The sequence below is a fragment of the Diorhabda sublineata genome, chromosome 2 (assembly GCF_026230105.1).
Source record: "Diorhabda sublineata isolate icDioSubl1.1 chromosome 2, icDioSubl1.1, whole genome shotgun sequence".
Taxonomy (NCBI): Eukaryota; Metazoa; Arthropoda; class Insecta; order Coleoptera; family Chrysomelidae; genus Diorhabda; species Diorhabda sublineata.
This window is the reverse complement of record NC_079475.1, coordinates 1,964,590-1,981,904: the sequence shown is the minus strand read 5'-3', so window position 1 is coordinate 1,981,904 and position 17,315 is coordinate 1,964,590. Positions and strand designations below refer to the sequence as shown.

The window sequence follows — 17,315 nt, the reverse complement described above, 5'->3', positions numbered from 1 at the left end:
TATTAGTATTTCAAATTAATTTAATATATCAACATAAGGCTCAAGTGTATAATTTTCATTTTATTTATGTTTCTAAATGTTCTGTTTAAAATTAGATTTTTTAATAATTTTTAAAAGGTAGATAAAAATATCAAAATATATTTTGATAAAGACTTAAAATTAGTCGAAATATTAATTATTTATCAATCTTTTAAAAATTATAAAAAAAAACTAATTTTGAAACGGAAAAGACCTAAAAAAAGAATATTTAGAAACATTGGACAAACATATCAAAAGGTCTAAGAAATCAAAGAAATTTTCATTTTGTAGATAAAATTGTTAAACATTTTTCAAGGAATAGTTATTTATGCAACATGGTTTGACAGGCGATTCCTACGAGTGAAAAAAATTACTTTACTCACGAGTTTTGTACAAAAATTTTTTTCTAAGTATGTAGACTTAAAAAACACGACAAAACAATTATCAATTTTTATTTTGTTGTAGTAATATTCTTTAATCTTCGACGACTGAACAATTTTTCAAGTTTTAGAGCACAATCCGAAATCCCAAATAATCGTAATGATCATGCTTGCAGCTGAAACGGTTCTCACGTTCTTTAGAGTTGGATTTCCGAGTTCAATCTATTATTTCGATAATCTTTGAAACATTTTTGTTAAATTGTTTTTTCTCGAGTGTGAGCTTACAGCTTTCTGTTTATTTTAGATTGCTTCATCTGCTTCCTGTTTTAGGAAATGGTCTTATTGTTAAGGTCCAGCTTTCGAACCATCTCTTCAGTAGTCTGAATAAAGGTCTAAGTCTAATTTAAGCTATTCGATCATCAGCCATTTTGCCAGCATAATCTTTTCAGTTTCTTTTTCTACACACACATCTAAGGATGAAATGTTTATAGTAAATTGCTTCATCTATTCCTGTTTTGAGAAATGGTCGTATTGTTGAGGTCCAGCTTTCCAACCATCTCTTCGGTAAACTGAATAGAGGCCTAAGTCTGATTTTAGGTATACGATCATCACCCATTCTGCCTGCATAATCTTTTCAATTTTTTCTTCTACCTCTGTTTCAGTAAAATATTATTATTTCGGCTGTTTGGAATTGGCGTATAACTTTCTGGTAGTTTGAGATTTATAACTCACTATTAACTTGGCCACAAATTTTGTTCATCTAATTTTTATGCGATCGTAGATAAATATATTACAAAAAACAAACTACTTTAATCAATTTAGCGTGCATGTAATAATAATTTTTGAGGAAGCGTATTGCTCAAACCGGTAATAATATTAACTGTTAGTGTAAATAAACAAAATATTCAACTACCATAACATGTGAATGAAGCGTATGTAATTTTTTAGCGATAATCAATTAAACCAATATTAGTTATTTGGAAATAATAAATACTTTTGGAGGTTCCCAGTATCTCTCACCTTCAATAACACCACTCGAAGGTTTTGAATAATGCCATAAAGAATACTTGCTTTCTCATAAATAAAGAGACTATGCGTTTTGTTTAGAGAGGTACGGTGGAGTCTCTAGGGACTATACATAATTTTTAGCACTGTCAATGTCAAGAAACTGCCCAAACGTTGAATTTTGTGCAAATTGCAAAGGCCAACGATGACAAAACTTTTTTACTGAAAATACCTTATTCTTATGTTTTTTAGGTTTGCTGAATCCAAATATAATGCTTAAAAAGTTGTATCACCCACCATTTATTCACATTTTTAGAATTGAACAGCTTTTTTATAGTTAAAATAAAATTGAAAAAATAGGTCTAATGAACCAAGACCGACTCCATACCTATCTAGGGGTATTTGATGAACGAAGATGATAGTACTGCTGAAACACATGCTAAACAGCTGATTTTTAGTTTAGGTTCAACCTAATATCAGTTCCACGTTTCCGTTTCCTGTATGTACATGTGCTCAGTGTAATGCCTAATCGAGGTTGTAAAAACTCTGCTGACAGTTTTCGTTATATTTGTGGTAAATTTGTTATTAAAAAAACACCAAAGAAACATTACAGACTTTGTAAAAAAGGTTTATCTAGCATATTTTGGAACTAAAATTGGAAATCAGGATAAATCTTAGGCGCCGCATAAGATTTGTTATGTATGGGTTGAGGACCTTAGAAAATGGTCAAAAAAAGAGAAAAATCACTTCAAATTTGCTGTTCCTATGACTTGGAGGGACCAAGAAATCTTTTTGATGACTGTTACTTTTACAGTGTTGATATTACTTGTCATAACCCTAACCTTCCGTCCGCTATCCGATCAGTACGACACGGTGTAGATTTAATGGTCCCTGAACCACCAGAGGACTTAAATTTTATTGTATCAGAAGAATTTTCTGATGTACAGTCGGAGTTAGACAAACACGATGAAGAATTTCAATGTGTTACAGAAAATATAGAGCCTAAATTGTTTACTCAGGTCGAGCTTAACGACTTAGTTAGGGATCTGGGCTTAACGAAAGAAAAAGCTGAACTTCTTGGCTCTAGGCTACAAGTAAAGAACTTGTTGGCGGCTGGAAATAGCGTTCGTGTGTATAGGAAGAGAGAACAGCAATTTTCAAAGTATTTTGAACAAGAGGGTGATTTGGTGTACTGCTCAGACATTTCTGGTCTAATGGGTGAGTTTGGAATTGAATACAAAAAAGAAGATTGGAGTCTGTTTATTGATTCATCCAAAAATAGTTGGAAGGCTGTTTTACTACACAACGGTAACGTGTATGCTTTTGTACCTGTCGGTCATTCTGCACATGGTTGAATGTTATGTGGTGATTTGAAAGTAACGTGCATGCTCCTTGGTCAGCAAGGTGGTTTTACCAAGATTTCATATTTCCTGTGTGAATGGGACAGTAGAGCTAGGAATCAACATTGGTGCAAAAAGAACTGGCCTGCTAGAATCTTTAAAGTCTGGCGAAAAGAACATTCTACGCAAAAACCTTGTAGACCCATAAAACGTGCTCCTACCACAACTACATATAAAGTTAGGCCTCATGGAACAGTTCGTAAAGGCTTTGCCTAAAGACGGGCCTTGTTTCAAATATCTTTCAGAAATTTCCACACCTTTCAGAAGCTAAATTGAAAGAAGGCGTCTTTATCGGACCTGATATTAGAAAAATTATGTTTGACGTTAACTTCAAATCCACAATGACCTCAAATGAAAAAGAAGCATGAAGAAGCATGGGTATATTTCAAGGGAATGGTCATCAAGTTTTTGGGAAATGAAAAAGACCCAGAATATAAGTCTATTGTTGCCAACGTGCTAATAAAAGTTTGAAGAGTTGGGATGTTTGATAAGCTTGAAAGTTCCCTTTTTGAACAGCCACCTCGATTACTTCGCGGGCAATTTAGGAAATGTTAGTGAGGAGCAAGGTGAGCGTTTTCACCAGGATGTTTAAAGTAATGAAAAAAAAAACGTTACCAGGGCCGCTGGAGCACCAACATGATGGGGGATTACTGCTGGTCACTTCAACGGAAAATTTAGCAAGCGAATCATGGCAGAAAAATTTACACAAGAAATAAAAAAGGGAAAGAAAAAATACAAATTCCAGTTGACAAGTAAACCCTGTATTACCACACTACATTACTATACTGTAAGTACAAACCATTTTTTTGATGTAACAAAGTGTTTCATTGATTTCCCTATATACCGTACAGGGGTATTAGATTATATTAAATTACATATTACTTGGAAGCTATGGGTTGTACAAAAAAACTAAAGCGAACAAATTTGGATTCGGCACATAAAAATAAACGACTAGCTTTAAAAATAGAAAAAGTCTTCAAGCAAAAGTTTTTTGTTGGCCTGTGTTATTTGACCATAATAACCGTAGTGCAGGAGCCAGAAACCCACAATAGTGATGTCGAAAATTATTTAAATAATAGCATTATTTTTTTACGTGGACCAGTTTGAAATATTTAAAAATCTTACACTATAAATTACTAAACCACTTTGGCCTTACCTTCTTCATAAATATGAATTTTTGGATGACTATTGAAAGGAAACGAAATAAGCATAAGAAAACTATAAATTTGACACGGGGATTATTTTCTTAATAAAAATAGATTAATAAATGATCATTATTTAAATTAATATATTTTTTTACGCTATATATTTATGAATAAATTGCACTGTGAACTCAGCTTTGTCTAATATTAAACGTTAAGGTGTGTAGAAGATAATATACGACCTAATTAACTTATTAACCTCAACAGCATTTTATAATAGAAAATAATGCTAATTTGTTGTTCTTGATAATAAACCAGGTAATTCAATGGTTATGAATCAAGAAAGAGCAAAATTTGATTGATAAAACACCTCCATAATGGTTATGAATTGTACAAGACACATAACATTCATTGATAGATATAAATACGAGGATATATTGAAAAATTCTTAGCCTACTATAGAACCAAACAAAATTTCAATGTCAACATATTTTATTACTCAACATATTCATTCTCCTTTTAAGGGAGAGCAGCTTTTATTACCTCCTCGTTGGAAGAAAATTTACGACCATTTGAACTTTTTTTCAGTTGAGGAAAGAGATGATAGCCGGACGGAGCCAAATCTGGTGAATAAGGGGGGTGTTCTAGTAATTCAAACCCTAAATCACGAATTTTTTGCTTGGCAACATGAAATTTGTGTGCGTTGTCCTACAAAAACAAAACACCTTTGGATAGCTTTCCGCGTTTTTTCTCTTTAATTTTTTCCCGTAGAGTAGTCATTAATGTAGAATAATCTCCTTATCCAAAAAATCAATCATGCTTGCTTTGTTTCTGGATTTTAGTAATGTACCCAAGTCTCATCCATAGTAACAATTCGGTTTAAGAAGACTACATCGTTTTCAAATCGAGCACAGCGATGCTTCTACCCTTGCACGCTTTTGGTCAACAATCAAACAATTGGGGATCCATTTTGCAGCAATTTTTCTCATGTCCAAATTGACGTGAACTATATGATGAAAGCGTTCGTATGAAATTTTCAGTGCTTCAGCTATCCGTTTTAGCCCAATTCGATGGTCTGATAAAATCGTGTCATGAACTACATCGATATTTTCGGAAACTGACACAGAAACTGGCCGCCTTCCCGATCGGTCATCATCTTCAATGGAAAATTTACATCTTTTGAAGCTTGTATACGAAGGACATTAATCACCAAGAGTAATTAAGCATATCTTTGTAAATCTGCTTACCTCTTGGCCCTTTTATATACAGGTACTTGATGATGGTTCGATACTTCAATTTTCCGATTTTCACAATTTCGGTAGACATCTTTTTTCTTTTAATTTATTGCGTAACTCTGGTTTACTTTTTTGACGTCAAACTTTACACTGACACTTCTAATAAGTTATTGTTCGTTGCTATGGTAATGCAATATTTTGTTTATGCATGGAACTGATCTAGGCTAACTAGATATCAATACATCCTCGTAATATGAAAAGTCATTATAGTTTTTAGACGATGCCATCTGAAAGTTGTTCGTTCTGTATTCATTTATGGTGTGCTGATAACCTCTTCCATCCCTCTACCCTAAATCGGCGGTAAGCTATTTGAAAAACTTTTATTTCGCTAACCGTCGCAGTTTGTGACACCGTCAGTCCACCTTACGGTCGTCATTTATGGCGTAGATTGAAGTTTTATCGTATCTAACTCATCAAACAGAAACTAAGCGTCCATAATGGCTGACATTTTGGTTAACTTATATTACTAAGTGGTTGAGGTCGGATACTTTTCCTACAGCATTCGTAACTTTATAAATACAACAATATATTAAAACAATTATTGAGCATAAAAAGCATAAAATACCAAATTTGGAGAAATGGGGTATATATGAAATTATCTATGGTGATTATGAAGGGAAGTATATTGGGCAGACTAAGAGATTCGTTATTGTCAGGTTTAAAGAGCACATAGCTGTGAAATTGTGAATGTGAATTTATAAAAAAATGTATCCAATAATAAATTGTTGAAAGCATTTAAAAGCATTGAAATTACTTAAATAGGGACAAAAGGCTAATTCCTCACGGCCCATTCAATAGTTTAGTAGTCAAGGAATGAATGTGAAGATTCCCTTCAAGGAGTTTTTCCCGCTGGAAGGTAAGTTAAGACATTAGTTTACCTTCAATCTCTGAAGACGATAGCTTGGTTATCGAAACGCGCGTCAGACAATGTAATTGCGTGTGTTGGTGTAAACAGTGTGTTCGGTAGGAGCAAGTCCTCTTTTGGAATGGTTATCATCTGCTCCTCTGTGAGCACATTTCGTATTTCGTAAGACGAGAAAGTGAAAGCTCATATTGGTCTACGTTAAAGTGAACATGTAGACAATTTAGTATTAGATAAGTACAATTGTGTACAATGTATTAGATAAGTACAAGAAAGGGTAGGGTAGTTTCTACTACCTAACCACTACCGTTCATTGAATATTTTATCCTTATAAGATACATTTGTACATGCAATTTTTTTCCGGAGGAATGTTCTTTTCTAAATAGACAACATTTGCTATCTGAGCTAGCGAAAATCCTACCACATTTTCTCTTAAATGAATACAAATAAATTTGACAATTTTGAAAGTGCGTATGAGATGAGTTCCTTAATTGATTCGGAATCAGACCCGCGAACAAGGCTATTGATGCCACTCTCACAGATACGAGGTCTGGCTATTAAATAACGAGACCCTCAACCTGAAATTTCTCGTTAAATTGTAAAAAGCCTCCGACTGAGTGCTGTAAATTATTGCAAGAGGCCTATGGGTACAATTCTCTATCTGGTGCGCGTGTTTTTGAGTGGTGTTAGCGCTTTAGTGAGGGCCGAGAGAGCACTGAAGATGACCAGCACCCAGGTCGCCCTGTGACTATTTCAATACCGAAAGCAGTGACCAAAATCAAACAAATTGTGCATGCAGATCGTCAAATGATTGCCGAGGCTGTAAACGTCAATAAAGAAACTCCTGACCAAAAGCTCTTGCGTCAACGGGTCTGCTTAAATTTCCTTTAAAGGTTAGAAAAAGATCTGCTTCGAAAGAGACCCGATTTGAGCTGATGAAAGCGGTAAAGCAAAAAACGGGTAGAGCTCCTGAAGGCCATTACCAAAGAATACTTCCAGCACTGCTTTGATCAATGGAAAAAACGTATGGAAAGGTGTGTGGCGAGGGAAGGGGAGCATTTGAACGTAGAATTTTTTTAATAAAACTTTTTTTCGCAACCAGTACATTCAATAAAATCGATCATAACTGTCGATTTTTCGTAAGAACAAAGATTAATTTTCTCTAAAATTATTTAACCACGTAAAACTAACATATTAATAAAACAAGGCGGTCAGTATGACATTGCCATCGTGTTTTATAAAACAATATAATGGGAACTCGAAAAATGTTGTAATAATTTAACAATAGTCCGTGATACATTTTTTCTTAGGTGGGCTGAAAAAACTACAATCACTGTCGGTTGAGCAATTACTAATTAAAAGATTCTCCGTTTCTTTGATTTCAGTTTGTCGTGGTTCGAATGAAGTCAGAAATACTCGTAGATCACTAGCATGTGACTAATGGACCTGATACTTTTTCATTAATACTTAGACGTTAGTCAAGAAGAATTTTTTTCTCCGAATGAGCTTCCGAGATATTTAACGATTTTCTTTTTGTTTGAACTATATTTGAATTCATACTTTCTTGAAATGGTTTCGATATTTCAGAAATAATTTGTACCACAGGTTCAACAGTAAATACCATCGTCTGCGCAAGAGCCATTACTCCTCCATAGTTTTTTTTCTATTTGTCATTGAATTTTCAAGATTATCAAGACCCAAACGACTAAAATGGAAACGATTCGGTAGGTCAGTCGACTCCAGTTTTTGAACTAGTTGAATTTAAAAAAAAAAAAAGATTTTCTCGTAAAATACACCAAACTGTTAGAAAAGGCGACGAATAGACACTTCGCGTACACTCTACGCTACCACCCCATATTTCCTTCATACATTATATAAATATATAATTTACAAAATACACACAAACCTCTTGTGGACGTCTTTCAATATAGTTTTTCTTTTAATTACATTATGTAAATCAGTTTCCATATAATAGAAACCTAAAATAGATGTCTCTGTTGTTTAGAGCTCTGAAAATAACGTTTTCGAGTAAGAGTACACAGTCCGATCGCCACCAGGAGGCGACCAACGACGATTACACCACCAAGGGAAAATATAGATTCATTCTGGACCAAGGACTGATGTCAAAGGACTATGTCAACTAAAATCGACAACCATCTGATCAGATCGAGTTATATATGTCATAAAGCACGGGGATATACTACCAAAAGATATGGAAAAAGATTTAAATTTATCAAAACATCGACTTGCAGCAAGAAATACAAGAAATCGTGGATGATACCTCCAGGAGATAACAATTAATATCCTTTGGTATATTAGGACCTTGGAGATATAAGAAATCATGGACAACATCGCCAATGAATGTCCCTTGGTACATTAGGACCTTGGAGATACAAGAAATCATGCATGATATCTCCAGGGAATAACAATTAATATCCCTTGGTATATTAGGACCTTGGAGATATAAGAAATCATGAACGACATCGCCAATGAATGTCCCTTGGTACTTTAGGAGCTAGGAGATACAAGAAATCAATAACGATATCTCCAGGAGATAACAATTAATATCCCTTGGTACATTAGGACCTTGGAGATACAAGAAATCATGCACGATATCTCCAGGGGATAATAATTAATATCCCTTGGTATATTAGGACCTTGTAGATATAAAAAATCATGGAAGGTATCGTCAGGAGATAACAATTAATGTCCTTTGGTACATTAGGACCTTGGAGATATAAGAAATCATGGACGACATCGCCAATGAATGTTTTTTGGTATATTAGGACCTAGGAGATACAAGAAATCATGGACACCTCCAGGGATAACTATTAATGTCCCTTGGTATATTAGGACCTTCGAGAAATAAAAAATCATGGAAGGCATCATCAGGAGATAGCAATTAATGTCCCTTGGTACATTAGGACCTTGGAAATATAAGAAATCATAGACGACATCGCCAATTCTACATCAGGACTTAAGAGATACAAGAAATACAAAATATAATATACAAAGTTATAAAAGATGGTAAATGGTGGATTATGTTGAGCTCAAGGATCCAGATACCTGATGATGTCAGGTATCATATTCGTTATAGTTTTTTTAAGAATTGATTGAAAATGCTCATTCGTAAGTCTTGTGCGATGTTTGTTCTTATTTATTTTAATGTCGGAAAATATTTGCTTAAAATATCCGTAGACTTGAGAATGCAAGTATTTAAAACATCCGTAGACTTGAGAATACAAGTATTTAAAACATCCGTAGAGGAATCGAATGAAGTGTAAAAGCTCTAAAAAACATGATTCTTTTTTCTGACACATTCCGATCGCGGGACTTATTGATACGGCCCAGGGGCCGGCAGCATTATTGAAATTTACACAGCGTTCCAAAACAAACCTATCGTTTAATGACAACATACGTACTTAGCAAGACAAGTAAAACAGATTTGATGTAGTCTTAATTTGAACAGTAGATTCAGCCTCGGCAAATAAATTTATAATACTTTGTGCTTTTTTTTAATACGTTGTTTTTCGTATTTTTTCTTTCATCATCATCATCAAGCCTTTCAATCCTTTGAATTGTGGTTATCGCTTTTGGCGCTTTAAATCCTTTTTTTTTGAGATGGATTACTCCTCGTTTTCTAATTTTTATTTTCTTTATAGTTTATCGTTTGTTTTGACTGCTTTTGTTATTATTTTCCATTCCTTTTGGTTCCGGCATTTTGTCTTTGTCTTCCTCTATATCATTTCTTGGCCTTCGCCTTCTCCTTGGCCACAATGGGATCCATTGCGTCATTCTGTTGATTTTCTCTCCATTTCTCCGTTTTTCTTTGCTCTTCTTTCTCCTTCCTGTGATATGTTTGGACCTGTTATAGTTCTCATTATCTTTTTTTCGGTTCTGTTAACTACTTCTTCTCTTTTGTTTATTACTGTTGTTTCCATCGCATATGTGATCACTTATTAGGGTTTTGTACATTTTTAATTTTTTTTAACCGAATAAAAATTTTACAAGACACAATTTGTTATTTTTCAAAATTGAACCAAACACAAATTTATACAGCACCAAAAGAATATAGATTCTCTCAATGTCATATTTATTACATCCACTTCATCCGATATGTTGATAGTTTTTACAGACACCTTGTACATTTAGGCGTTTTCTTGAAATATTTTAATTGTTTAAATAAAACGAGTTGCATCTTTTTCAAGTTTAAAGTAAAAAATAATTATTAAAATCCCATGTGTAAACGAATGTGTTATTTGACCCACTTCCATCTGCAACAATGGTAATTTTGAATACAATATGGGAAAGTGTTGATATTCTCATCAAAATTGGCGACATTTCACTATTCTTTACATTTTTTAAATAATTTAAATAATAAGTTCGGTCACGACTTTACGCGAACACCTATTATTTTATATTACGACATTTGACAAATACGTGATTTTCCAATAGGGATTCGACAATTTTGAATTTAGTTTGTGAACGCACCTATTCACTCAACATCGATCTGTCACTATCCGTTTATTTAGTAGACATAAACTTTTCATTATGGTGAAGTACACGAACGAACAACGTCTGCAAATTTTAAAAATTTACTACAGAAATTCGGAGTCGGTGGCCGCTACTTAAAGAACATTAAATCCGATTTGCGGTCGTAATTCTCGACCTAGTAACAAGTTCAGTGAAAAAGTTTGAGTCTACATAATCGTTGTGTGATGTTGCCGCGTCAGTGAGACCACGTGTTGGTCGAAGTGACGAAAATGTTGCTGCCGTTGAAACGTCCTTAGCAAATGATCCAAACCAGTCAATTCCACGGCGTTCTCAAGAGTTGGGCATCGCCAAGACCACTATATGGCGAATTTTGCGTAAGGATCTTACTTTACAACCATACAAGTTCAGCCTCAAGAATTGAAGCCGATAGACCAATCGAAGCGACGTACGTTCTCCGATTGCGCCAAGATGATCAATTTCATGGTAAAATCATCTTCAATGACGAAGGTCATTTCTGGCTCAATGGGTTTGTCAATAAACGAAATGTGACGGTGAAAATCCACATGTTCTTAATGAAAAACCACTTCATCCACAAAAAAAACTGTTTGGTGTGGTTGCCACGTTACTGTGAGTGGTGATGGTTATCGCGCCATGATTATCGATTATTTTTGGTCCGAATTGGAATATTTGAACATGTGGTTTTAACAAGACGGCGCCACAAACCACACAGCACACGTTATAATCGATTTATTGAAGAATAACTTCGATGAGCGTGTTATCTCAAGAAATGGACCAGTCGATTGGCCGCCTCGTTCATGCGATTTAACGCCTCTAGATTTTTTTCTTTGGGGCTATGTCAAATCATTGGTCTATGCTAATAAGCCGACGACGTTGGAAGAGCTCAAAGCGAACATTAAACGAGAAATGGCAGCCGTTTCGGCCGAGTCATGGAAAATTGGGTCCAATGAATCAATCGCTGCAAACGTGCCCGCGGTGGCTATAACAGCGAAGTCGAGTTCCATTCATAAATGTTTTGAATATACTTTAACCCGATAATATAAAATTTTTGGAATATCTCAAATGGTTTTCATTTTATTTTGCAAAAAAGTTGTCAAGTCCTTATTGGAAAACTATATATACAAAGTATGGTAATTAAGAAATACGACTTGCCAAACGCCATAAAAACTTCTCTAAACAAATCAGTAGAGCCAAAAATAACAGAAAAACAAATTTTTTTGATATTTTAGGTTAGGCTATAATCTCTTCGGTGATGGTGTCTTCGCATTTTGTGGAGCATGTTCGCCGGTTGATCATTTCTTGGTTTCTGGTGTGTAACAGTGGACCCATGTTTTGTCAACCGTCACGAAACGACGCAGAAACTTCTTCAGATTACGTTTAAACAACGTCAAACACAAGTGTTGTGGTTGATATCCGCTGAGAACGAACGCGGCACCCATCGCACAGCCAGCGTTTTCATGCAGGGCGAAAAATTTAAAGAACTCTACTGAATTACGATTACCACACCATTAATCTCTAGACTTAGTCAAGAATTGCATTCACCCAGCCTTCTCCAGAGCAGTTTTCTCACCTTATTTCTGGCATATAGAAACATTTTTGAATAAACGCGAGGAAAATTTAAGTGCTTCGTTTACCAGTGTCTATTGCGCAATTCATTATTCGTTGTTTGGTCAGAGACAATGTAAAATTTATCAAAAATTTGAGCAAATCAGGGTAATAGTGCTTTCCGAAAAGCTCGTAAAGTTATAACAAACTTACCACATGCGCGCCCCAGAACAAGAGTTAGAGATGAGAACGTCAGTGCTATAGAAAAACTCATTTTGGAACACCGAAGCAATTGGGCGCATTACCATAGGTAGTATTGAGCAAATAATTCATGATGATGAGTGCAAAGACTTTTTATGCAGAAATTCACACACTATAAAATTCTAGAACACCCTCCGTTTAGTACCGATTTGTCGCCATGCGACTATTATTTATTTGATCTACCGAAAGAGGTACTTGGCGGACTGCGATTCGGAGATAGGATCATTCGACCGCGAATGGTTTAGTGACAAACGGAGAGATGCAACTTAACCTAACAAAAGTTTATTGAACTTACTATGAGCGTCTTGAATGGGGAACTAACCTGCAACAAAAATAATTATTATGAGAAGAATGTTAAAAAAATATTATAATATTGTTGTTGAATAGATAAAGATAAAACAAATGAAATAAAATTTCAATATACAGAATAAAATCATAATGAGTAACTAATTTATAAGTAGTGGTATAACTAATAATTATTAAATAAGTCCAAAGCAAAAATTAAAGCAGTATACAGCATGTCTAGAATTAAATATTATTATAAGAATAGAAGTAGTTTACAGAGTACAGTAAATATGCCCTCAAATTATTGCGGAATGCGGAAAAAGATCATCGATTTGATTTCGATTGGCAAATGATTCTAGATTTCTGGATTGTATAATATGGAGCCTTTAACTAATTCTGAACGTGGAGTAGGTAGGTAAAGATCGTGGAATGTTCTTTCTGAAATCGGAGAAGTGTGTTTACGAATTTGGCAAACAGATTCAAAGATGAATAAGGAAGAGTCTGAATTTTTAATCTTTTAAAGAAGTTCCTGTGGTAAGCCCTACTGTTTAGTCCGAGTAAATATCCAATAGCTCTCTTTTGTAGTTTGAATATTCGCTCAAATTGAGATGCACACAGAAGGCAAGGGCATATCGGAGATGTGACTCAATAAGGGCTGTTAAGGAAATGGATAAGTTTATTTCTTTTGAAACTGATCTCAGCGCAAAACAGGGGGAACTTAATTTTTTAGAAAAGGTTGAAGTATCTAGCTCCCAATTCAAGGAATTGTCCATAATTTTACAGATTCAACGATGTCAATGGTCATGTTATTGAATAAATTATTTTTATATGATAAAAATTTGGTTTTAGAAACATTGAGACAGAGAAGGTTAGAATCGCACCATGATTGAAGGGTGATTAGGGCACTAGATATGGTCCTAGGAAGTGCCGTGAGATCAGGGCCGCTTCAAGAGAAACTAGTATCGTATGCAAATAGATTTATTTTTCCACTGGTGTCTAGTCGTTTATAAACAGAAGAAACAAAATAGGGCCTAGTACTTAGCCTTGGGGCACTCCATATTCTATTGACTTGCAAGTAGACATCGTTGTATCAATCTTTACAAGTATGGCTTAGTATGACTTAAACCATGCAAGAGGTGTTTCCTTGAAACCGTAGTACATAGTTTGAATTATTTGAAAAAACTTCGTGAACCTTACAAAAGTGAAAATAGTAACAAATAAAGTTGTTTTATTTTGTTACAAATTTTATGTTTCGTAATACTAATAGAATGTTAATATCATTGGGGAAACAAAAACCTAGATAGCCGTTAAAAACTATTTTTAACGATGTCATTCAACAACACCGAAACGTCATTTTGATACAACTTTTAGAACACAAAAAAGACTGAAATATTTTTTGTTATTAACTAAAAATTTGGGAGAGAAATTGATTTTGCATGATTTGTGTTCTCATTCAGTGAATCGTCGCTGACTTTCCTTTTTGTCCAAAACAAAAATATACCGGGGAATAATTTAAAAAGTTCCTCGAGAATCGATATGTTCCGAAAACTACAATTATAAGATTTATCAAATTGTGCACTTAACGCACTACTTAACACTATAGTTGTAAAAATAATGAATAACTACGCTACGTCTATTTTGTAAGAATATAATGAAACAAAGAATATTTGATAATAGGGATAGAAGAATAGATTATAATTATCCCCAATTATAGTACACAGCTATTTGAAATTTTCTCATATACAAAATAAAACCAATAGCAGGAAATCAATATTGAATCTGATCTTTTGGATATTGCGGTGACATAAAATTGATAGAAATCAAATTAAAATTAACCAAAAAAAAGTCAACCGCGATAACGTGGCAATCAAACGTAAGAATTTTCGGATGTACTGGAACAAACTGCGCCCATCGACAACGAACAGTTATGTTAACATCGCACTAAGTTAACATTTTTCATAATTTGGCGGATTTGATGGAATAAGAAATAAAGTTTAGACAACCATCCAAACCAGTCGGAGGTGCTAACAAAGGAAGAAGTTGAAACGCTCCAGACAAAGACTATTTACTGGTGAAAGTTATCGCATTAATTGTCATTGCTGGAGATTGTTGAAAAGAAGATATTTATAATTTGAATTAAAATATATATACGTAGTTCATTCGCTGGACCGCACAATAACAAATGCGGAGCTACACCATTTGAAAACAATCCAAATAAAATTCCGTAGAGGAAAAAATCATGTCAGTGTCATACGAAAAAAACTCAGTCCAAGATTAAAAATTACCACTAAAATAAAAAAAATCGGCGTCTCTCACGAAGGATAATAACCGGTTTTTTTAAAACGTACGGGAACAGGTATTTTTTTGAATATATTCAGGGGTATCCCCTGAATGTAAATCTAAGTGTGCGTCATGGAGTGGGCTTTACACGGTGTTAGAATATGATCGACAATACAATTTCTTTACATTTAACGGAAACGTCTTAAAAATATATAATTGATAGATAGACACGTTTTAGTTTGTTGTTAAGTAATTTTGAGGTTATGTGGATTTTCCCATTATTTCACATTAATTAGCGACATATTTGCATTAAAAGGCTATTTACCGTTAAAATCGGTTCTTTTGAGAGCGTTATTAACATTTTCGCTTAATTTTTCATTGGTAATTGTAGATTCAATATATTTTCAACTTCCAACCACATATAACCTTCAAAATATGTCTAAATTGTTGTGAGATGAGAACATTATCATTTTTAATCAAGAGCGCATTTGCAAATCGTTGATTCTTAACTGTGGATGAAACTGGATCCACCGCTACGCTTCTAGAAGAAAAACCAACCAAAGCAGTAGACTGTAACACACAGTAGATTGCAAAATAAAATGTGTCTATCTATCAATTATATCTTTGTAAGACGTTTCCGTTAAATGTAATTAGTACGTATTGTCGATTATGTTTTAGCACCGTGTAAATCCGAAAAATTCGATTTTTGAATGTCATTCGATAGAGAACGAGAGATGCACCTCTAGACAACTTGATCCTGATCACGATATATAAACAAAGTTTTTTTGCTCTACTGAAAAGTCCCAACAAATTATTGGATATTAATATCAACTAAGTATCAGAAAAGAACAGCGTTCAGATTTTACTCTGGATACTAAAATTGATAGAAGACCTCAGAAAGACAAAAGTAAATGAGAGAACTGGAAATTGGTATTGGAAGACAATTATGTCATTAATAGCAAACAGTACATGATGATATAGTGTATTTTTAAGTCATAGCTTCATATCAAGTTATTTACTTTCGAACTTGTTGTACCATGAATTTTTTTACAATGTTTATACACTATTACATAGACATCCAACAATTAAAATGAATCGCTGCTTGTAAAACATCTCAATTAAAATTGTAATACGCCATTCACAACATAAACGTGCGAACCTGTTCAAACAAAACACTATCGTCCAACTGTCCAAACTAAACAAATTATAGCGAAATTAGGTTGAAGCCTTCATTAAGAATTACCACATAACTTACCGATATATTACGAAATTTACATCAAAATAAAGTAAAAAAAATAGTTATTTATGCAACAAGTGAGTAGGGTGATGCTTTTTTTCACGAGTAGGACGGTTTGGCAATTCCTACTAATGAAAAAAAAACCGTTAATTTACTCACGAGTTTCATACAAAAATTTTTCTACGTCCGTAGACTTGAAAAAATTTGACAAAACTTTTATCAATTTTTATTTTGTGATAGTAATATCAAAAGTACAACTGTGGGAAATGCTGGGGAAAAGCACTTTGTTCTATAAATACGTGGTGATCCAGATTTCACTGCAGTTATGAATCGAAGCGAAAAATCTTCTTTTTCATTGCGCTTTTGATCCAAATGCGGCACCCATCGCACGGATTACTTACGCATGCATAATCCTCAGTATATGAAAAAGGAGGTCTTTTGATGTACCGATAGTCTTTTCCATCTCTTTAACCTTGATCAAACTGTGAGCATTATTAATTTGAAATGAAGAAGTTGATACTTGGATTTAACGAGTTCAAAGAAATAACATCGTCTATAGTTGTATTGGTAGGATCGTGAACATTTATAATGTTGCTTCAAGTCGAATTAGTTGTTCTAGTTAAAATTTTTACTCCGGAATTCATTTTGCTTCTTATTGTGTTGTCTACGGAACCCTCCGCAACTGTGTTGGATTTCCACCCACCGTGTTTCTTCAGTTGAATTATATCGTCGGCACCATGCTAAAATTACGAAAGTGAAAATTGGCACTTACCAGAAGAGCCAAAACACTAAATATAATTTTTTCTCACCTGGCGCGTTTGGTTATTTTAAATTTCGAAAGTCACTGAATTGAAGGTGAAGTATCGAATATGAAATTTTAGAGAATATTCGATAGTTTGCTATGAAGTTTCATGGCTTTCATTTTCTATACTTTACATTCATCTAGGATACAAAATTGCCATAAAATTAATAATAATGGATGAAAAGATAAAAAAACATTTTTTTTCCTAAGAAAAACTTTTATTGAACACAGGACAAGGTAATAAATCCTTAAAAATATAATATAAATAATAAAAAGTAAATAATCAGGTAA

At 34.0% G+C, this 17,315-nt stretch overlaps 2 protein-coding genes across 2 annotated transcripts in view; one reads left to right on the top strand and one right to left on the bottom strand.

Moving 5' to 3' along the window:
- The window catches only part of LOC130452658 (N-alpha-acetyltransferase 16, NatA auxiliary subunit), a 157,470-nt gene that overhangs the window by 95,932 nt on the left and 44,223 nt on the right, over positions 1 to 17,315 (bottom strand). The gene's annotated exons all lie outside the window — the stretch shown is intronic.
- The window catches only part of LOC130452659 (uncharacterized), a 37,039-nt gene that overhangs the window by 554 nt on the left and 19,170 nt on the right, over positions 1 to 17,315 (top strand). The window lies entirely within an intron of this gene.